We start from the raw sequence: 23,316 nt of genomic DNA, 5'->3' as shown, positions 1-23,316 counted from the left end.
ATTTATTTTAATTGGAGGCTAATTACTTTACAATATTGTATTGGTTCAGAGAGGAAAAAAGAAAAACGAATTAAAAGAAATGAGGAAAATCTCAGAGACCTCCAAGACAATGTTAAACTATAATCAACCTTAATGTCCATTTTTCTCTTCGGATGAGAGAGTTCTTTGTTTTGCCTAGAAATGGTGATGAGGACATGGAGGGGAGTTTCAATTCCAGGCTATTTTGAGCCATGTAACTTTCCTTCAACCTGTCTGTTGAGAAATCTGTATGCAGGTCAGGAAGCAATAGTTAGAACTGGACATGGAACAACAGACTGCTTCCAAATAGGAAAAGGAGTATGTCAAGGCTGTATATTGTCACCCTGTTTATTTAACTATATGCAGAACACATCATGAGATATGCTGGGCTGGAAGAAGCATAAACTGGAATCAAGATTGCTGGGAGAAATATCAATAACCTCAGATATGCAGATGACACCACCCTTACAGCAGAAATGAAGAACTGAAGAGCCTTTTGATGAAAGTGAAAGAGGAGAGTGAAAAAGTTGGCCTAAAGCTCAACATTCAGAAAACTAAGATCATGGCATCTGATCCCATCATTTCATGGGAAATAAATGGGGAAACAGTGTCAGGTTTTATTTTTCTGGGCTCCAAAATCACTGCAGATGGTGACTGCAGCCACGAAATTAAAAGATGCTTATTCTTTGCAAGGAAAGTTATGACCAACCTAGTTCAGTTCAGTTCAGTTCGGTCACTCAGTCATGTCTGACTCCTTGCGATCCCATGAATTGCAGCCTGACGGGCCTCCCTATCCATCACCAACTCCCAGAGTTCACCCAAACCCATGTCCATAGAGTTGGTGATGCCATCTGGCCATCTCATCCTCTGTTGTCCCCTTCTCCTCCTGCCCCCAATGCCTCCCAGCATCAGAGTCTTTTCCAGTGAGTCAACTCTTCGCATGAGGTGGCCAAAGTACTGGAGTTTCGCCTCAACATCAGTCCTTCCAATGAACACCCAGGACTGATCTCCTTTAGAATGGACTGGTTGGATCTCCTTGCAGTCCAAGGGACTCTCACGAGTCTTCTCCAACACCACAGTTCAAAAGCATCAATTCTTTGACACTCAGCTTTCTTCACAGTCCAACTCTCACATCCATACATGACCACAGGAAAAACCATAGCCTTGAGTAGACGAATTTTTGTTGGCAGAGTAATGTCTCTGCTTTTTAATATGCTTTGTAGGTTGGTCATAACTTTCCTTCCAAGGAGTAAGTGTCTTTTAATTTCATGGCTGCAATCAACATCTGCAGTGATTTTGGAGCCCAGAAAAATAAAGTCTGACACTGTTTCCACTGTTTCCCCATATATCTGCCATGAAAGGATGGGACCAGATGCCATGATCTTAGTTTTCAGAATGTTGAGCTTTAAGCCAACTTTTTCACTCTCCCCTTTCACTTTCATCAAGAGGCTTTTTAGTTCCTCTTCACTTTCTGCCATAAGAGTGTTGTCATCTGCATATCTGAGGTTATTGATATTTCTCCCAGCAATCTTGATTCCAGCTTGTGCTTCTTCCAGCCCAGCATTTCTCATGATGTACTCTGCATAGAAGTTAAATAAACAGGGTGACAATATACAGCCTTGACATACTCCTTTTCCTATTTGGAACCAGTCTGTTGTTCCATGTCCAGTTCTAACTGTTGCTTCTTGACCTGTATATAGGTTTCTCAAGAGACAGTCAGGTGGTCTGGTATTCCCATCTCTTGAAGAATTTCCCACAGTTTATTGTGATCCACACAGTCAAAGTCTTGGCATAGTCAATAAAGCAGAAATAGATGTTTTTCTGGAACTCTCTTGCTTTTTCCATGATCCAGTGGATGTTGGCAATTTGATCTCTGGTTCCTCTGCCTTTTCTAAAACCAACTTGAATATCTGGAAGTTCATGGTTTCCCTGGCTTGGAAAATTTTGAGCATTACTTTACTGGCATGTGAGACAAGTGCAATTGTGCGGTAGTTTGAGCATTCTTTGGCATTGCCTTTCTTTGGGATTGGAATGAAAACTGACCTTTTCCAGTCCTGTGGCCACTGCTGAGTTTTCCAAATTTGCTGGCATATTGAGTGCAGTACTTTCACAGCATCATCTTTCAGGATTTGAAATAGCTCAATGGGAATTCCATCACCTCCACTAGCTTTGTTCATAGTAATGCTTTCTAAGGCCCAGTTGACTTCAACCTAGACAGTATATTAAAAAAGCAGAGACATTACTTTGCCAACAAAGGTCTGTCTAGTCAAGGCTATGGTTTTTCCAGTAGTCATGTATGGATGTGAGAGTTGGACTATAAAGAGAGCTGAGTTGATGCTTTTGAATTGTGGTGTTGGAAAAGACTCTTGAGAGTCCCTTGGACTGCAAGCAGATCCAACCAGTCCATCCTAAAGGAGATCAGTCCTGAGTGTTCATTGGAAGGACTGATGTTGAAGCTGAGACTCCAATACTTTGGCCACCTGATGCGAAGAGCTAACTCATTTGAAGAGACCCTGATGCTGGGAAAGATTGAAGTTGGGAAGAGAAAAGGAAGACAGAGGATGAAATGGTTGGATGGTATCACCGACTCAATGGACATGAGTTTGGGTAGACTCCGGGAGTTGGTCATGTACAGGGAGGCCTGGCGTGTTGCAGTCCATGGGGTCACAAAGAGTCGGACACGACTGAGTGACTGAGCCGAACTGAACTGATTCTTTCTGCACTGCTTTCTTTTTTTTGCATTCCCTCACTCCTGCAATTAGCAACTGCTTGAATCTGCTCTTTGGAACTAAGGAAAGGGCTAGGAGACTATTCGGGGAGGTGGAACGTGTGTGGCACAGATGGGCTTTTGCACCCAGGTAGGCCCCCCTAGCAGAGAAGGTAATGGCACCCTACTCCAGTACTCTTGCCTAGAAAATCCCATGGACGGAGGAGCCTGGTGGGCTGCAGTCCATGGGGTCACTAACAGCCAGACACGACTGAGCGACTTCACTTTCACTTTTCACTCTCATGCATTGGAGAAGGAAATGGCAACCCACTCCAGTGTTCTTGCCTTGAGAATCCCAGGGACGGGGGAGCCTGGTGGGCTGCCGTCTATGGAGTCGCACAGAGTTGGACACGACTGAAGTGACTTAGCAGTTAGCAGCAGGCCCCCCTAGGGTCTTGCTCAGTTTCAATCCCTGCTTTTCTTTGACCCTTCTCAATCCAAAAGGGGAACAGGTACAGGAGGAGAGAAGGAATAGAGTTTTAGACAGAGATGCAAATCTGACATAAATCATAAACTGGGCAGAGAACTCAGTTCCAAAACTGAAAGGTAAGGCTAGATTCAGGTGCATTTATATCCTCTTAATAAAGGAATGGTTTTCCAGTGGCCACGTATGGATGTGAGAGTTGGACTGTGAAGAAAGCTGAGTGCTGAAGAATTGATGCTTTTGAACTGTGGTGTTGGAGAAGACTCTTGAGAGTCCCTTGGACTGCAAGGAGATCCAACCAGTCTATTCTAAAGGAGATTAGTCCTGAGTGTTCTTTGGAAGGACTGATGCTAAAGCTGAAACGCAATACTTTGGCCACCTCATGCGAAGAGTTGACTCATTGGAAAAGACTCTGATGCTGGGAGGGATTGGGGGCAGGAAGAGAAGGGGATGCCAGAGGATGAGATGGCTGGATGGCATCACTGACTCAGTGGACGTGAGTTTGAGTGAACTCTGGGAGTTGGTGATGGACAGGGAGGCCTGCTGCTGCTGCTGCTGCTGCTAAGTCCCTTCAGTCGTGTCCGACTCTGTGCGACCGCATAGACGGCAGCCCACCAGGCTCCCCCGTCCCTGGGATTCTCCAGGCAAGAACACTAGCGTACTGCAATTCATGTCGCAAAGAGTTGGACACGACTGAGCGACTGAACTGAACTGAATAAAGGAAAGAGATTTTTGGGTAGAAAAGAACAATTTCTGGATAGGCGACTATGAACTATATGGGGGAACCAATGTTAGATAATGATTATTTTAGTACTGCTTGTTTCTGCAAACATTAACATCTGAGGTGCTGACTCTCTCTGTGTGAATGAGTTGCTCTCCTCTTCTAGCACAGAGGAAGCAAGTACAGCCTTGTCTGAAGCAATACTCTTAGGCCAGATAAGAGCAGAGGAGTTTTCTGTATCTGAGTGATTCTCAAGTGCCTTCAGGTCAAAATTATCTTTCGGCCAAAGTGGCATATTTGGGGGTGGCATATTCTGGTCTCTGCCAGCGGTAATAAGAGCCACACAAAGAAGGGGAAATTCAATAATCTTTTTTACATTTTACTTAATGTAAAGAGTTTAAGTTAAACTCGTCACCTTTCCAGGAACAAACAAAACAAAAACTCGAAAACCCCATGTGGAAATTCCAATTCTCTGGAAAGGAAACCGCATTGCTCCTGCTGATGTGATTTCCCAGATCGCAACCGGGCAGCTTCATTAGAGGGTGGGGCAGAGTGAGCCTTTTAGGCAAGCTTCCCCCACTTCCCTGTCACTCCTTACGGTTAAAGGGGTTCTGCCACCCCCTCGCTCGCCCCCTGCAACCAGCAGAGGTTGAAGACTGGTCCGCCCTCTTCCTCCGCAGCAACGAGAGGTGAGGGAATACGTTCTTTTCCGGTCCTTTCCAGGCCCTCTGGCGAAGTTCCGGTTCCCCTCTAGGAGGCCGGGAGGACCAAGTCTCACTCGTTCTGGCGGCTCTGCTGACCCACAGAGTTAGGTTCTGTTCGGGAGCTCTAGTTCACGATGCTTCAAAATTAAACCTAAAACCGGTGGTGGCTGTAGACCTTCAGGAGTGAATTGAAATTTCTGCAGACTGAAAACAAGCATTTTCTGAGCTCCCCAGTGTTGGCCTGGAACAAAAAAGTCTGGTATATGTATAAATCCCATTCGCCACACAGAGGTATTAAGGGGTCCTTGGAGACATTGCTGATTGGGGAGCGAGTGAGCCTGACATGCCTGGGCCAGGCAGGAGGAATGAGGGGTCAGCTTGAAGAGGCTGCCTTTGGGCAAATTGATTTGTGCTTCAGTGAGAATTATGACTACAGTGAACCAAACACAACGCACCAAGAAATACCCAACACCTTGAAACTGAGCCCAACTGTGTTATACTCCCTTCCCCCAGCCCAGGTCACATGGCTCTGATAGCAGACAGGGCTTCCATTCAGGGATCCCACAGACATAGCAAACAGAGGAGCAATTCTTAACTGGCTGTCTCCCCAGGGCTCATAGAAGAGGGAGCAGATATTCTCATTTCCTTGGTTTTTCCCCTAAAGCGGTCTATTTGCATACTTCAAAAGTTGCTTCCTGAAGGTCTGGTAGCTTGCATCTAGTGGCTGACTGTAATCCTCCAGGGAGACAAGGGAAGTGTGGGAATATTCCCCTTGCCTTCTTTCTCTAGCCTACTCCAAGTCACCAGTGTCTCCATTGAAGGAGCTTATACACATGTCTGCTGCCTGAGGAAGGGCCTATGGATCAACTGGCTCTGGTAGACAACAGGGCATGCATTCAGGAGTCCCATAGGACTGTGGTCCAAAAGAAGTTCTTAAGGGGCTTAGGAGCAACCATCCCATGGTTATACACCCCAGCTCAACACAGAGGGAGCAGGTAAAAAGTCCTACCTCCCAATTTCTTTCTTAGAAGGGCATAGCATTATATGTTCCCAGATGCTAACTGAAGGTCTTGCTTCTAACCCATCTGTGTCTGAGTGCTGACTGTGATTCTCCCATTTAGGACACTGATAGGTAACGGCAAGCCCACAGTTACTGGGAGCCACTAAGAAAAAAGGTCACTTGACCAATCATAAAGGTTTGAGACATAACCAGGAGCATATTCTAGGCTGATTGATGAGGTTCATCTCTTATACAAGACCATTCTTTCAAAACTAGGGGAGAGGGTAACTTAATCTACAATTATTGCACAATAAAAAATTTAAGAAAGAAGTGTTAGCTGAGTTGCATTTAATTATATATGACAACTGAAATAAGATATATTAAACACAGTTTCAGAGATTCAACTAGTGTTAGCCCACATCAAATAATAAATGAACAAAAGTCCTTTATAAATCCCTGTAGCTTAAATATCAGAACAGTTATTTTCATCTTATATAAACTGCAGAATGCTGTCCTGTGCCATCCAAACTAAGTAAGGAGTAAATCCATGAATAAGACATAGTCAGTGATAAAAAAAAAACTAGACACTACTGTCGACTTAAAAAATATTCACAACCTAAAAGTTGAGAGTTATGTTTTATTCAGTGGGAGATTTTAGGACTTTAAGCCCAGGAGTCAACATCTCAAATAACCCTGAGAAAACTGCTCGGAGGAGATGAGGGAAGGAACCAGGTTACATAGAAGTTTTGCAACAAAGGGCAGGTGGTCAGAACATAAAAAAATTATTGTTAATTAAAGAAAACCAGATAACCCAAGTTAAGGAATCCAGCATTTTTCTATGAATGGGAAGATGCAAGAATCCGGGCTCAATGAAATCATTCCTTTCATGTGCATCTCAGCTCTTGCAGCCAGTGTCCTGTTTTTCACATTCTGAGCTCCCTTGGGCCTCTCCTTAGGGAACTGCTGCAGTTTGATGGCTGCTTGATTGCAGGTATTTTTCTCTCTCTGTTTACAAGAGCTTGAGGGCTACCATCACCAGGAAGCCCATGCCTTCTGCTAATCCCACCAACAGGTGCTATCCTTCCCATCCTGCAAGTCACAGCATAGGATCTCTGCTGATTCAAAGTAGAGAGGTTCAGTCATCTTTCACCTTTAAGTCCTACTATAAGAATAGCCACACAGAAAGTCAATGGCCAGGAGAAGGCCAGGAGTCAGGGTAAAAGTTCGGGGGCATAAATATTGCTGAAAATCAGTGGTTTTTATAGGCAGATAGCTGTGTTTCAAGTCAACCAGAAAGACTCTGCATGAGGGTCAAAGCAGAGTAGAATCAAACATCCAATGTTGTTGTTGTTTAGTTGTGTCTGACTCTTTTGCAACCCCACGAACTGTAGCCCTCCAGGCTCCACTGTCCAGGGAATTTTCCAGGCAAGGATACTGGAGTAGGTTGCTATTTCCTTCTCCAGGGGATATTCCTGATCCAGGGATCTACTATACAACAGGTGGATTCTTAACACCTGAGCCATGGGGGAAGCCCCCAAACATCCAATGGCGGGCAGCTAATTCAAGAAAAAATGAAGAGGTCAAGTTGTGCTTCTTGAACTTCACATAAAGCATAATATCATAAGTGCCATATGGAACCCAACAATATGGTGCAGGAGATCGACCAGGTGCAGGCAGAAAGTGTGGGTAGGAGCAGTATAGAAATAAGTGCTGGTGTTTGTGCATGACAAATAGCTGAGAGGAGGTGTGCAAATGACTGTGACATTCTCTCTAGTGTTCAGATTAAAAGGCTATCTGGTACCTCCATGGACTTCAAAAGCATTGTGTCCAAAATAGCTTAAGCTGGGCTTAAGGGATGGCCAGGAGTTGCCTGGGAGATGAAAGGAGAAGCTCACTGGACCCAGCTGCAGGCCAGCTTCTCCACCCTGGCCTGAGAAAAATCTCAGAGACTGTTTTCCCTTCTTACCTACCCTACTCTTTCCCTTCTTTTCATCTGTGTTTATGGGGGAGGGGAGATGGCTCAAGATTTCTTGCCAGCCAAATGAGAAAACACTGTACAGTGACCTCATCAAGAAAGGACTCATTACTGCTTGGTTTTAGGCAAGAGCTGGAAAAGTTAGCTTCACTGAGAACTTTCAACAACTGACCTTGATTCTGCATTGATAGCAGCTCCATATGCAATAACTGATTTCAGTTTTGTTCAGCCTCCAAGCTTAAGATGTACAAGAGATCACTCAGTTGCTGAAAAGTAGGCATGACAAACACTTCTGGTAGTTTATTGTTGGGTACTGTAATCTTCCTACAGCCCAATCAATGGCTATTATGTTGTTTTGCATCCTAACTGCACAAAATTAAGACTGCATCTATGTGACTGAATTTCCTGTCTGTATAATATATGAATTGAGCCTCTCCGTTGTGATTTTTTTTTTCCTTTTTATAAGAGTGACATGGAGCAGTCACTTTGAAAAAGTGAAAAAAAGTGAAATGTTAGTTGCTCGGTTGTGTCTAACTCTAACTCTTGACCCCGTGGACTGTTGCCCACCAGGCTCTTCTGTCCATGGAATTCTCCATGGCAAAAGTACTGGAGTGGGAAGCCATCCCCTTCTCCAGGGTATCTTCCAAACCCAGAAGTCGAATCCTAATCTTCTGCATCGCAGGCAGATTCTTTACCATCTGAGCCACCAGGGAACCCCAATCAGTATAAGAGGTCTGCCCAAAGTGTGGGTCATTCAACTAGCCCAAAAGTCTGAAGGTGGCACTCTGTGGTGAACAAGATGTCCTGGCAATCCAAGGGGAGAGATTATGGTAAGAGATGGCAAACTATAGGAATAGAGGGGTTGGGGGAAGTGGCTTTGAAAGGGCAAGTTCCAGGTTCTCAGGTATTGGGTTTGTTTTTTTTTTTTTTCATTTTAGGCAATGAATTTATGGTTTTAGTTACCCACAAGAGAGTTTCTGCATGATTCCTAAGAACCCAATGCAACTAAGACAGATGTTATCCATTAATAACTATTGCAATGTGGGAGAGAGTTCAGTGCACGCTGAGTCCATCTAGTGTAGACGTAGCTGCATGTTTTAAAGTGAGGATGAGAGAAAGGGGAGGAAAATCCAGAGGAGTGAATATAGAAAAAGAGAGGGAGGAAGGGTTAGTCTATGTGACAGACTATCTGGGTTTGATGTTTCTTGAAGCTATAGAGACCCTCCTATAGAGACTGAGAGACAGGGGCTCTATCTCTGAGTCTTGGCTAGAACAAAGAGTAAATTCTTTTGGTAGCCTTGAGCTTTCCAGGAAGGAACCTAAAGGGCTAGGTCATCCCAGGAACATAGCTATGAGTTGTTAGAAACCATGCTAAAGTTTGTTCAAGTCTCTTAATGTGGTTGGTGAGCAACATTATGCTGAGAGTTTGCAGTCCTTACAGGCCAAGTTTGAGGTCTAGCTTACAGTTGATCTCAGATGTGTCTGAGTTTGGTCAAAGGGGGAAATTTTGCATGTCCTTCTTTTTCGAAGGAAGAAGAGAAATTCTGAACAATGTCTATTTTTTTTTTCTTCATTGATGTTTTGGTTATTAAGTATCAGTTAAGCCATCTGTTAGACTTGGTAGTAGAAGATATTTGCTGGGTGATGTGAGCAGTAAGGCATTTAATGAAGTTTTAATCTATGAAAACAAAAAGAACAAGATTAGTGGGAGGATCAGACTATAAACCCAGTTTCTGAGTTCACAGTATAGCTTGTCAAAAAGATTTGTAGCTGCTGGGCAACATCAGAAATAATATTAAGGCACAGAATCTTTGTTTCCTAGGCAGATTACTTAAAAGGCAAAGAAAAACTTTGTATAATTTCTTAAGAACAAACCAACAATTAAAGAAAACTTTGTTATTTTAATAGAGGAAAGCCAAACTCTAGCTTTGTATCAGTTCTGATATTAAAGATCATTAAAAAATACTTCTAAATAAGTCCATCCAATCTTAGTCAGCTTGGTCCATGAGAGAGAAGATTCCTTTTTCACAAGCCTTCTCAACTTTCCATTATCTGTTCAGATTTTTGTCCTATATTTTCCACTTTCTCATTGTGGAACAATCAGTCATTTCAGTTTAGAACAAAATTACTCTTTTTTTCTTAATTAAACATATCCTACATTCCTTGCATACCTTTCATGTAGAATTGTTTCTCTTTACTCTTATTGTTTCTAGTAGTTTTGTTTATATATATTGATTATAATTTTTAGTCATTAGTTCCCAGGTGGTATAAAGGTAAAGAATCCATCTGCCAATGCAGGAGATGCCAGAAACACAAGTTTGATTCCTGAGTCAGGATGATCCCCCAGACTAGGAAATGACAACCGACTCCAGTATTCTTGCCTGGAGAATTCCATGGACAGAGGAGCCTGGCAGTTCACAGATCACAGGGTCACCGAGAGTCAAACATGACTGAGTGACTGAGCACACACATAACCTTTACAGAAAAAATCAGGAAGTAGACAATTGTAAAGTGTCATATATTGGCATTCTGCAGCAGACCAGTAAATTTAGCAAACACGTGCCTTGTGCTCAGTCGTGTCTGACTGTGTGCGACCCCGTGGATTGTAACCAGCCAGGCTCCTCTGTCAGTGGGATTTTCCAGGCAAGAATACTGGGGTGGATTACCATTTCCTTCTCCATTTGTAAACATAACATCTCACAATTTTTATAGGTATATGTTTCCTTATAGAATAATTATTTTAGTGTGACAAAAAGAACATGTTTATTAACAGACCAGATATCCTTAGCCTTTTGTACCACATAAAGAAGCCAAAAGAATATAAACTTAAATTTATGCTTAATACTGAATGTCAATATTTTATCTTACAAATAATCTATTTAATGAATATCTGTTAATTTAATTTAGCATAATTCTAAAGTTGCAAGTTACAAAAGAGATTTTGGAAACTACTTTTAAGTAAACATTTTATAAAATGTAATTATTGTTGAAAAAATTGGTCAGAATAATAACTCAATTTGGTTAAAATAAAATTTATAGTTTATATAATCCTCTACATCTAGTAAGTAGGTCTTCTACATCTAATAAGCTTATTTGATTAGTCAACTTAAGTAGAATAAAAATGTATGACTATTACATTTAAATCTAACAAGAAGACATACTTAAAAAAATTAAACCTATTGTATAATATCAAACTAATCTTATTTATCAAAGATTTACCTAAATCAAGTGAACTTGATAAATATTTCTAAATTTCTGGGAGTTTTAAATTTCTATAAGCATTCATTTTAATCTAAGTCAATTCAAATAGACTTTCTTTAAAGGATCTTATAATATTAACTTGGTAATACCATCTGCAGGGAGGAAAATACCACATATACACAACATTCATGCATAAACATACAGATAGATGCAAATAGGAATCTTATGACTTCCAATCTAAAATTTTAGCTGTGGACATAAAACTCAGGATTTTATGTAAGAGTTGGTGCTGCTCACTTTATATTTTTATCAGAACTGTGTTCATGGCAGATGGAACACGTTAAAGTTACCTGCTCAATACGGGGACTAAAATGCTTTGCCATATTTCTGGAGGGAGACTTTTAAGATTTTATTTTGCCCTGATATATAATCTTGCAGAGGCTGTGGGCTAAATCTGGAGTGAGGGTCTGAGGAGACAGTAAATGGCAATCTGGCTATGTTCAAATCCCATATAAATGGATAAAATATTTGCTTTGTTCCAATTAGTTCTTTTTCCTTTTTCAGCCTCAGGTAGCTTTTTGGGTCTGTGGTCTCTTGAGAACCTCTGGTGGGGGAGCAGGGCCTAAAGTTTGACAGACCACAGGAAAGTGAGAGGCTGGAGTGGGAAGAAAAGGTCTAGTGGGTGAAGAGAGGAATACAGGAGGTCGGAGTTTGAATAGAAACAAATCAAAAGATTTAAAGGAGCCAAAAGGAAAACTTAAGGTGATCAAAGGATGGAGGAGTAAAGGGGAAGGGAAAGGATACCTCTCAGATGAAATGGTTTGGGGGAGATACTAAGTTTCCCAAAGAAGCCACTGAATTTCAAATTGTCTTTAGTAAAGTCAGTCCACAGGAAAGGACATGAACAGAATGAATGTCACTGTGGTGAAGCATATAGGCTGCGAGAGCTTGAAAAGATGGAATTTCAGCTGGCTGAAAATCTCCCAAGTTCTTAACTGGTGGTAGTTTTTAGACAAAGAAACCTGCCTTTAACCCAGGCTTCCTGGTTATAAACAGAGAAGTCTGGGACTCTAACCTGATCTCTTCGGACTGGGATTCTGACTCAGGTTGTAAAGTATATTCAGAATCTTAAATTAAAATTTATCATTATCAGCTTCGACAGACATTGTTTTTTCTTTTTTAGCACTGGATCAGGAGTTGGACTCACCAATGGATTCCCAATCAGTAAGTCAGGAGTGAAGACAAAGACTTCAAATCTGTGCACCTGGGGTCCTGAGTGAGCGGTCCAGTAGTCAAATGATGTATTTGATTCTTTCCAAGTTGTGACACCAGATAATTGTCAAAGATAAAACTGGGTCCTAGCTAAGATGATAAACAGGTTTTATTGATTAATACATTATTGAAATAGGGAAGAGTCCAGGGTCAACTGAGCTCAACTATGACTTGAGCAGAGGTGACTGGGTGTTTGAAAGGGAGGATGAGGGAGTAGGGAGTGCAGTAAGCAGGGGATTAAGCAGAGTCAGTGTTCATTGAACCACTGTTTACTATACCCAAGACATGGAAGCAACCTAAATGTCCATTGACAGATGAATGGATAAAGAAGATGTGGTACATATATACAATGGAATACTACTCAGCCATTAAAAAAGAATGAAATGATAACATCTGCAGCAGGATGGATGGACCTAGAGATTATCAACTAAGTGAAGTAAGCCAAAGAAAGGCAAATATCATGATATCACTTATATGTGGAATCTAAAAAAATGATACAAATGGGCCTATTTACAAACAGAAACAGACTCATAGACTTAGAGAATGAACTTTTGGTTACCAGTGAGGAAAGATGAGGGTGGGGATAGATTGGGAGTTTGGAATTGAAATATATACACTGCTATATTTAAAATAGGTAACCAACAAGGACCTACTGAATAGCATTGGGAACTCAGTTCAATATTGTAGTAACCTAAATATGCAAAGAATTTGAAAAAGAATAGATACATTATGTTGTGGTTATTGTTTAGTTGCTGAGTTGTGTCTGATTCTTGGGACCTCATGGACTGTAGCCCACCAGGCTCCTTTGTCCATGGGATTTCCCAGGCAAGAATACTGGAGTAGGTTGCCATTTCCTTCTCCAGGGGATCTTCCCGACCCAGGGATTAAACCTGCTTCTCCTGCAATTCTTTACCACTGAGCCCCCAGGGAAGCCCAGATACATGTATATGTAAAATTGAATCACTACTGTATACTTGAAACAAACACAACATTGTTAATCAACCATACTCCAATATAAAATAAAAATTTAAATTAAGAAAAATGGAAATTTACAAGAATTTCCACTTGTGGAAACTGGCTCCTACACTTCTATACAGACTAGGAGACCAGGATACATCTTCAAGTGTTGACTGGCAGTAAACTGTTTTTTAGCCTTGAGTTTTTTCAGGCAGGAGCTGTAACAGGGGCTAGTTCATCCCAGGGACACAGCCTTGAGTTGTTAGAAATGATGCTCAAGTTTGTTCAAGGCTCTTAGGTTGGGTGTTAGATGGAATCATTTGTGCTGGGAGACTACAAGGTTGAAGACTACTTAAGATTAGGGCTCAGAAGAACCTGAGTTTGGTCAAGGAGTCTTTGTCAGTATTTCATATGAATAAGAGAAAAAGTTAATGTTATGCGGAGTACATCATGAGAAATGCTAGGCTGGAGGAAGCACAAGCTGGAATCAAGATTGCTGGGAGAAATATCAATAACCTTAGATATGCAGATGACACCACCCTTAAGGCAGAAAGTGAAGAGGAACTAAAAAGCCTCTTGAAGAAAGTGAAAGAGAAGAGTGAAAAAGTTGGCTTAAAGCTCAACATTCAGAAAACTAAGATCATGGCATCTGGTTCCATCACTTCATGGCAAATAGATGGGGAAACAGTGGTAACAGCGTCAGACTTTATTTTTCTGGGCTCCAAAATCACTGCAGATGGTGACTGCAGTCATGAAATTAAAAGATGCTTACTCCTTGGAAGGAAAGTTATGACCAACCTAGACAGCATATTGAAAAGCAGAGATATTACTTTGCCAACAAAGGTCCATCTAGTCAAGGCTATGGTTTTTCCAGTGGTCATGTATGGATGTGAGAGTTGGACTGTGAAGAAAGCTGAGTGCCAAAGAATTGATGCTTTTGAACTGTGGTGTTGGAGAAGACTCTTGAGAGTCTCTTGGACTGCAAGGAGATCCAACCAGTCCATCCTAAAGGAGATCAGTCCTGGGTGTTCATGGGAAAGACTGATGCTAAAGCTGAAACTCCAGTACTTTGGCCACCTCATGCGAAGAGTTGACTCATTGGAAAAGACTCTGATGCTGGGAGGGATTGGGGGCAGGAGGAGAAGGGGACGACAGAGGATGAGATGGCTGGATGGCATCACCAACTCAATGGACATGAGTTTGAGTAAACTCCGGGAGTTGGTGATGGACAGGGAGGCCTGGCGTGCTGCATGCAGTTCATGGGGTTGCAGAGAGTCGGACACGACTGGGCAACTGAACTGAACTGAACTGAGTGTGGTAGTCAGATTTGGAATATGAGTGCTAATGAACATCTTGCCCCCCTAAATCCCAATTGCTTTTCTTAATTAATAGGGAAAGCAAAACACAGAAGTCATAAATATAACTGCAGGCCACAGGAGCTGTTAGTGAAGCCCAAGATGTTGTCAGAGTCAAACCACTGCAGACCTAGGCAAGTGGAAGCTTAGGGACCTTGTCTCCTGGGGGCATCCTTCTGAACTTTCTCACCTTAGGACAGCGATTAGGATCGGGTTGTAGGGCTTAAATCAAGCCAGACTGATGCAGTGTGCCTGGTGATAGAGACATGATTCCTGAAGAACTTCAAGAAGAGGAGGCAGGACTTGTTTTGGAAGATGGACTGAGTTCAGGGGGCCAGAGGAATCAGAGGATCTAGGAACACTTCGGTGAGTGGCAGAGGTGAGGGTTGGTTCTCTATGGGTCCCAAAGGGAGTAGGAAATAGAAAGCCAAGAACTGAGAAGGCTGTGGGGGTGGGGTGGGTTAAGGGATTGTTATCTAGAAACAAAATAGTCAGCTCAGGGGACAGTGTTGAAGGAGAGGTCAAAAATGCATCTCTTAGGAGGAAAGGAAATGGCAGTCCACTCCAGCACTTGTGCCTGAAAAATCCTATGGACGGAGGAACCTGATAGGCTACAGTCCATGGGGTCGCGAAGAGTCGGACACGACTGAGCAACTTCAATTTCACTTTCTCTTTCACTTTATGAGGAAAGGAGAGAGAGAGACAGAGCCAGAGAGAAGCCTGGCTACACACACACACTCACACACACACTCTTCACACATAAAGGTGTTTGTGTGTGTGTGTGTGTGGTAAAAAAAGAGATGGGGTGGGAGAGAGATTGATTTTGTAAACTTCTATGCGGTTTATTCTCTCTTTATTTGGCCAATAAACTGAGTCACTCACAGGTAAAACCTAACTTCACACCCCAGATTTGGTTGGAACTAAGAAGTTCCTTTGTATATTGAAGTAATGCAGACTCATGTTTAAAGATTAAAATTGAACAAACAAACAAACAACAAAAAAAACAATAATACTTCTACCTCCCTCCCTTCTTCATCCTTTCCCTAGTCATTCCAGTCTTGTTGCCAGAAGGAGAACTCAGTGACTTTGGGGTTTGGTTTTCCTGTAATTACTTCCTTATGTGTAAATTTTATCACCAGTCCCTGTCTATTAACTCTCTGGTCAGAGGGCTCAAGATTAAGTCATTTATACTACTCTCTACCTCCTCACTACTCTTCCCCCATGACTATTTCCGGTTCATTTTCTCCCATATATATATATATATATATATATATATATATATATATATATATACACATACATACATCTACATTTTTGAACAATCATCTTTCAACTAAGGAAGTGAAAGAAGATCTTCACCTTCCATCTTCTCCATGGAAATCAGAGAAATTATTCTATTGAAAGACATTTATGGAAATAAAATACTGGAGGGTATTTCAAGCAAAATGAACCCAAGGAAAGATAAAGTAGATGAGATATATAACATAAGGAAGAGTGGTGTGCGGCAAAATTGCCAAAAGTAATGAGTATTATTTTAACTGTGGCTAATGAAAGTCAAAGAGGAGAGTGAAAAAGTTGGCTTAAAGCTCAACATTCAGAAAATGAAGATCATGGCATCTGGTCCCATCACTTCATGGGAAATAGATGGGGAAACAGTGGAAACAGTGTCAGACTTTATTTTGCGGGGGCTCCAAAATCACTGCAGATGGTGACTACAGCCATGAAATTAAAAGACTCTTACTCCTTGGAAGAAAAGTTATGACCAACCTAGACAGCATATTGAAAAGCAGAGACATTACTTTGCTGACTAAGGTCCATCTAGTCAAGGCTATGGTTTTTCCTGTGGTCATGTATGGATGTGAGAGTTGGACTGTGAAGAAGGCTGAGCGCCGAAGAATTGATGCGCTTGAACTGTGATGTTGGAGAAAACTCTTGAGAGTTCCTTGGACTGCAAGGAGATCCAATCAGTCCATTCTGAAGGAGATCAGCCCTGGGATTTCTTTGGAAGGAATGATGCTAAAGCTGAAGCTCCAGTACTTTAGCCACCTCATGCGAAGAGTTGACTCATTGGAAAAGACTCTGATGCTGGGAGGGATTGGGGGCAGGAGGAGAAGGGGACGACAGAGGATGAGATGGCTGGATGGCATCATGGACTCGATGGACGTGAATCTGAGTGAACTCTGGGAATTGGTGATGGACAGGGAGGCTTGGCATGCTGCGATTCATGGGGTCGCAAAGAGTCGGACACGACTGAGCGACTAAACTGAACTGAACTGAATGTACTTGTGATTTTTAATGTAATTTTAAGAAAATAGTTCTTAACATAGAAGAAGGACAAAATGTATTTTAAAACATCTGAAACTTAACTTCCAGATTATTTCAATTAACCTTGGGAGTTTGGAGGGAGATGAGTAGAAAGAAAGGGAAGAGGAGTAAAAACATGTTTAATATTTTGTCTCATTGAGAAGTGACCAGCACTTCTAGACACACTGAGGAAAATAAAATACTCTTTTACATTTTTAAGAGTAATTACAAATAGAAATAGGTTACAGAACTTTAAAACCACTAGAGGGGGCACAAAGAAAGAAAATTGTACAACCCAACTGCTAGGAAACAAATATGCAAGAAGAAATTGTTTCATAAGAACATAAAATAAGAAGACAAGAGTAAAAGTCAAAGCAAATTAGTAACCACAATAAATGTGACAAATTAAGTTCTCCTATTAAAGAGATTTTATCATGTGAGAAATATTTTACCCATTGTTTGTGTTCTAACTTTATAGTATCATTCATCTTAGAGAGAGATAAAATTTTAATGTAGATAAACCTACTAATGATTTATTTTATAGTTTCTGGGGTCTGTTTCATGGTTTTGAATATAAATATGATTTTAAAGGCATAAATATTTAAATAGAAAAGAAAATGTATTTCTTGTGGATGATAAAGTTGTCTACCTATAAAACCCAAGAGAACCCACTGAAAAATTATTTGAACTAATCAGAGGGCTTTAAAGGGTGATCAGGTGCAAGGTATGATCAAGAAGACAATGATTCTTCCTCATACACTAGCGATAAGGAATGACACTTAAAAAAAAATTCTCTTTCACAGTAGCCACACAATCCATGAGATAAAGTCTAGGGAAAAATATCTTAACTATATACCTGAAGAAGAAAACTAAAAGACTATATTGAAGAACAAAAAGTGGACAATATTCTTGGATGGGAGATTAACTTAAAGATGTCAGTTATTCCAATCCAAATCTCAAGATGTTTACTTTGAAAAATAGTAGAGATGATTCTAAAGTTCATATGGAGGAGCAAATATAAAAATATATCTCAGATACTATAGAAAGGAAGTATAATCAGAAGTGAGATGCCCTTCAGATATCAAAATGTTATTAAAACAGTGTGTTTCTGACATAAAAAGAGATTAAGTAGGTCAATAGAGGAGCTGATAACTCAGCTGGTAAAGAATCCACCTGTAAATGCAGGAGACTCTAGTTTGATTCCTGGTTTGGGAAGATCCGCTGGAGAAAGGATAGGCTACCCACTCCAGTATTCTTGGGCTTCCCTGGTGGCTCAGATGGTGAAGAATCTGCCCGCAATGCAGGCTAGTCCATGGTGTTGCAAAGAGTGGGACATGACTGAGCGACTAAGCAAAGTACAGCACAGGTCAATAGAATAAAACTGAGGCTCTAGCAACAGACCCAATATTGTATGGAAATACGGTAATTAATAAAGATGTCACTTCAATCATAGGAGAAACTGATTTTTTTCTAACAAGTGATATGCCATTTGCTTCCCACTGAAAATTTTATGTTCCTAACCACACACTTGTGATGATTACAAATGAAACAAAACCTATAAAATTATTAGAAAATACTAGAAATATTTGTATCATGTGTTTGTCATTTAAAATTACATTTATATTCAAAACATGAAGCAGAAGTTATAAAATATTGATATACTTACCTACATTAACTTTTACAGCCATGAAAAGGAACAGAATTGGGTCATTTGTTGAGATATGGATGAACCTGCTGCTGCTAAGTCGCTTCAGTTGTGTCCGACTCTGTGTGACCCCATAGACGGCAGCCCACCAGGCTCCCCTGTCCCTGGGATTCTCCAGGCAAGAACACTGGAGTGGGTTGCTGTTTCCTTCTCCAATGCATTAAAGTAAAGACTGTCATATGGAGTGAAGTAAGTCAAAGAGAAGAACAAATATCTTATATTAACACATATATGTGGAATTTAGAAAAACGATACAGATGAATCTATCAGCAACGCAGAAGTAGAGACATAGACATAAGGAACAAACGTGTGGATCCAAAGAGGGGAAAGGAGGAATGGGGTGAATCGGGAGGGTGGGATTGACGTGTATACACTGCTATGCATGGAATCCATAACTACTGAGAGCCTGTTCCTACAGGGAAGTGTACTCGATGCTCTGTGGTGACCTAGATGGGAGGGAAACCCAGAAGGCAGGGGCTAGTGTTTAGCTACTCAGTTGAGTCTGACTCTTGCAACCCCATAGACTGTAACTGGCCAGGCTCCTATGTCCACGGGATTCTCCAGACAAGAATACTGGAGTGGGTTGCCATTCCCTTCTCTAAGGGAGGGGGTGTGTGCATACATATGACTGATTCATTTTTCTATACAACAGAGACTAGCACAATGTTGTGAAGCAATTATACCCAAATAAAAAATAAGAAAGACCAAGCCAGATGGAAAAAAAATTTTTTTACATCTCTAAGATGTCATACATAAAGTTAAAACACAAACAATGGATAAAATAATATCCAAAATATATAAAGAACACCTCCAAACCAATGAGAAAAAGTAAACAATCCAATATAAATGAGATGCAATACAGCAGACAACTCACAGACCTGAAATACAGTAGAACATAAACATGAGCTAGAGATTTAAAAAGGTACACTAAAATGAATGTAGCAAAATGCAAGAGATTTATGACTTCAGTATTTATTAAAAGAGTGCACAGACATGGACCTCATTGTACCTTGCTGCTAAAAGTGCCAATTGGCATCACATTTTTGGAGTGTAGTCATCAAACCCTTAACTACATGTTTCCTGTTATCCAGAAATCCCCTTCTGTTCTAAGGGGAATGTTACACATATGCACAGAACACATTCAGAACAGCTTTTGTGTGTCTGTTTGTGTGTGAGAGAATGAATTTCTGCCCTTCAGAAGCCAAGACAGACAAGATCAAAAAGGTGCACAGATCAGCAAGAGTGGGATAATGTGAAGCACCTCCCTTGCAGGCTTGAGAGCCAAGTCTGAACAGAGATACGGTGTCCATGACCAGCCCTCAACCTCAGATGGGGCAGATTCTCAGAACTACACCCAGGATATAGAGTGTGCACCTCCCCAGGCATGTTGTGTCATGGAAACTCTGCTTCCTTATTTAGGCTGGTGGAATCACGCATTCTGTGCTTCAGTTCTGGATTGTGCAATGAGGGGCTTGGGGCAAGTGATCTCTAAGATAGTGTGTACCCTATATATTGTGGAGGAGCTTACTTCTCTTTCTAGTCTCTTTGTTCCCTCCTCCATTTTTCCCTCCTGATGCCTGCTCAGGAGTTGGTGTGTTGTCCCAGCTGTGGTTGTTGAGGACAGAGGCCCACGTGCAGAGGAAAGGCCTGGCCACCCCAAATCACCATCAGCTTCCCTCCCTCCCAGCCAGCTTCTTCCCTCCTCCAACACAATACTAGACAAATATTTTAGGAGTCAATAGAGAAGGTCAACTCTGAATGATATTCCCCCTTTCTCCCACCTTAGGCAGTTACTCAAACCAGCTCGATTCTTAGTTTCATACTTAGGAAGGGACCATCATCTTCCCTCTTGTGCCCTGCTCAGGGAACAAACCTGCTCAATTATAGCTGAGGATTTGTGTCCTTACCAGATTCCAGACATAATGATGTAAGTGTGCGGGTGAGTGATGTGAATGTTCTTTTCAAAAGGTCTTCATAATGACACTGTCAATCATACTTAGATGTTTAGAAATTAAACCCAAAATGATAAAGAAGAAGACAGAAAGTCTCCTAAAAGGATGTTGAATATTTGAGAGAATTTCCCTGGCAGTGTTTTCCAGATGATCCCATTTTATCCTGCCTCCACTGGGGATGGACTGGGGCTCATCATCTCAGTGATGAGCACACAGTGCTGATAAGACCAGGCCAATGGGTCCCTACTCACTGAGGGCCAGGGTCAGGGCACTTTCAAGGAAAGCTCTTTCTAGACTAATAACTTGTCAAAGTATGTATTTTTTAAATTAAAACATGAGCCATTAAAATATGAAATGAACACATTAAGGATTTTATTTGACTCATAATTAATCAATAATATGGCAAAAGCTGGTCCAAAGACCATTTGAGGAGTTGGATATTTCGAGCCAGCTTAATATAGGAATGTTTGGATAAATTTTTTTTTTTTTGGGCCATGCTGTGTGGCTTGTGGGATCTTAATTACCTGACCAGGGATTGAACCTGTGCCCCCTGCATTGACAGCATAGTGTCTTAACCACTGGACACCAGGGAAATCCCTAGAATGTTGGGATAAGATTACTGGCTTACATGCAACAGTGGTTAATGTCCCACAGGGCAATAAGCTGCATGTTTGAGACTATTTTTCTTTTATACTTGACAGAAATCATTTGCAGTTTTACTAGACAAAAATCTACAAGTTAAACGTGCAAGTTCACTGAGTCTGAGAGCTTCAGTAATAAACAGTAGTGAAATAAAGTATATATGCCCCAATCAATAATGAATTCTTGGTTGCACAAGTGTTTCCATATGACCCTGAAAGGACATGTTGCCACCTTTTATGCCTTATTTAGAAATTTTAAATATTTTAAAAAATGGTTTCCATCTAACATCACAAACAGATACTATTTGTATGTCCAAGGAGCCAGGAGAGAGTGTGGATGGCACAGTGGAATCCACCCCATGCTGGGGAAGGAAGCACTGGTTTGACGCCCATGAGTGTGGAGCATCCTTAAATAACAGCCTAATCACTTTTTTCTATTAACATCTCTTTATGTAACTCAATCTCTGTCAAATCCTATTTAAAAAAGAATTTGACAGGCTGCTTAAAAAAAAACATAATCGAGGCACACTGGTCAAAGCCTGCCTTCTTTTCCCTTTATGTGAACACTTTATGTGTTCTCAACAGGGCCAGCATTAGTTGATGGCTTGTTTACAACCAGTTCTTACTCTCCATGATTCTGTTCATTACAAGAGGATGTTGGCTAATTCTTTACTAGACAGGGATTCCTTTGAGGCTGGAGTGTCCAATGAGGATGCCTTTGGGCCACACTCCTAAAGTCAGTCCAGAAATGCCTGTTAACCTTGGAGATTTCAGGGTGGTTGAGTAGTGGAAGGGTGTGTGAGGCCCTTGTAGCCCTTTATGTCCCCCAGGACCTAGCTTAAAATGAATGCCTGAGCTGGTAGTGTGTTTCTCCTCTCTCAGTGCAAGTGTGCATCTCACCATTTGTGTGACAAAAGCACAATGGTGAGTGCCCTGCCAGCTGACAGGCACAGGACCTTCAGTCTCAGTTTCTTGGAAAACAACAAAAGAAGGTATATAATTGGAGAGTTCAGGGAGCCATGCTATGGGCTGGGGGAAGGTTGCTGAGAAATTAGCAAATCTTTCTGCCTCTGAGCAGTGCAGAGCAAAACCCATCTCCTTTAATAACTGTCTTCTATTTTGTGGATCAGGTCATGCGATTGGCTAGAATCCTTTGTGAGGAAGAATCACTTCTAGTACCCAAGGGTCAAGGAGACTTGGTTGCTGAAGAGCAGGAGCCAGAATTGTAGAGGAAAAAAATATATAGTTAAATAAAGACATTTGTAAATGTGGCCCCATGAGACATTTATACAAGTTTAAACTATATGAGGCAACTTAAAAAATGAGAAGAAAGTATGTATACAGAGGTAAGAGGAAATTCATTCATGAAGGCATTGGAAGAAGAAATTTTGAGCAGGAACTTGGAGAAAGAGATTAGCAGAGAGAAGAGGTGGGTGGGATGCTGGGAGAAAATGCATGGGGGTGGAGGTAACTACCATGGGTGCTTGGCTGGTAGAGAATAGGGGCCAAGAATAAACAGAAAGAAGACTGGAAAAGCTAGAACGAGCAGTGAGAGGTAGTGAGAAAGAGGATCCAAGTTCCTCCATGGACTCTGAAGATGAAGGAAAGCTTTATATATTTTCAAACTCAGTATAGAAGGGGACTTCCCTTCTCCCCTACATTTACATCTGTTCTCACAAGTTTATCTTAAGCTGTTCTTATTGCCATTTCTTCTGCTGTCTTTCCTTTTTTTTTTTTCCTTGCAGAAGAATTAACCGATCTACTTGTGAATTTGGCATGACTTTTTGTTCCATCTTCCCATGTCGTATGTGAGAACGGCCTTTATGCTGGGGGTGTTCTCTGGCTCCCCACCCATGAATCCTCTCAGACAACTTCATGGTGAGGTTGGTATACACCAAGGAGAATTGGCCAAAGTGACCCAGTGGAATAGCTGTAAAGATGAGTTCCTCACTGACGAAAGGCAGCTGAGTTCAGTTCAGTTGCTCATTCGTGTCTGACTCTTTGCAACCCCATGGACTGCAGCACTCCAGGCTTCCCTGTCTATCACCAACTCCTGGAGCTTGCTCAAACAAATGCAGCTGAGGGTCCTTCCCTTTTCACTTGCAGCTCCCCAGGAGTCCAGAGCTCATCTTTTTGAACACAGGCATGTATGCATTTCTTGAGGCTTTGGAATGAGGTGCCCATGTGCAGCTGGTAGGACAGGGCACAGGGTCCTGTCCCTCCTGGAGGATGCGCCAGGAAGTGCAGGAGTGGCAGGTGGGGGTCTCCTTCCCACATTCCAGCTGTGCTGTGTCCAGAAGTCACAGAGGTGAACTCTGTC

The sequence above is a fragment of the Oryx dammah genome, unplaced genomic scaffold (assembly GCF_014754425.2).
Source record: "Oryx dammah isolate SB20612 unplaced genomic scaffold, SCBI_Odam_1.1 HiC_scaffold_5, whole genome shotgun sequence".
Lineage (NCBI taxonomy): Eukaryota > Metazoa > Chordata > Mammalia > Artiodactyla > Bovidae > Oryx > Oryx dammah.
The sequence above is the reverse complement of the archived record's forward strand: the minus strand, read 5'-3'. Positions refer to the sequence as shown.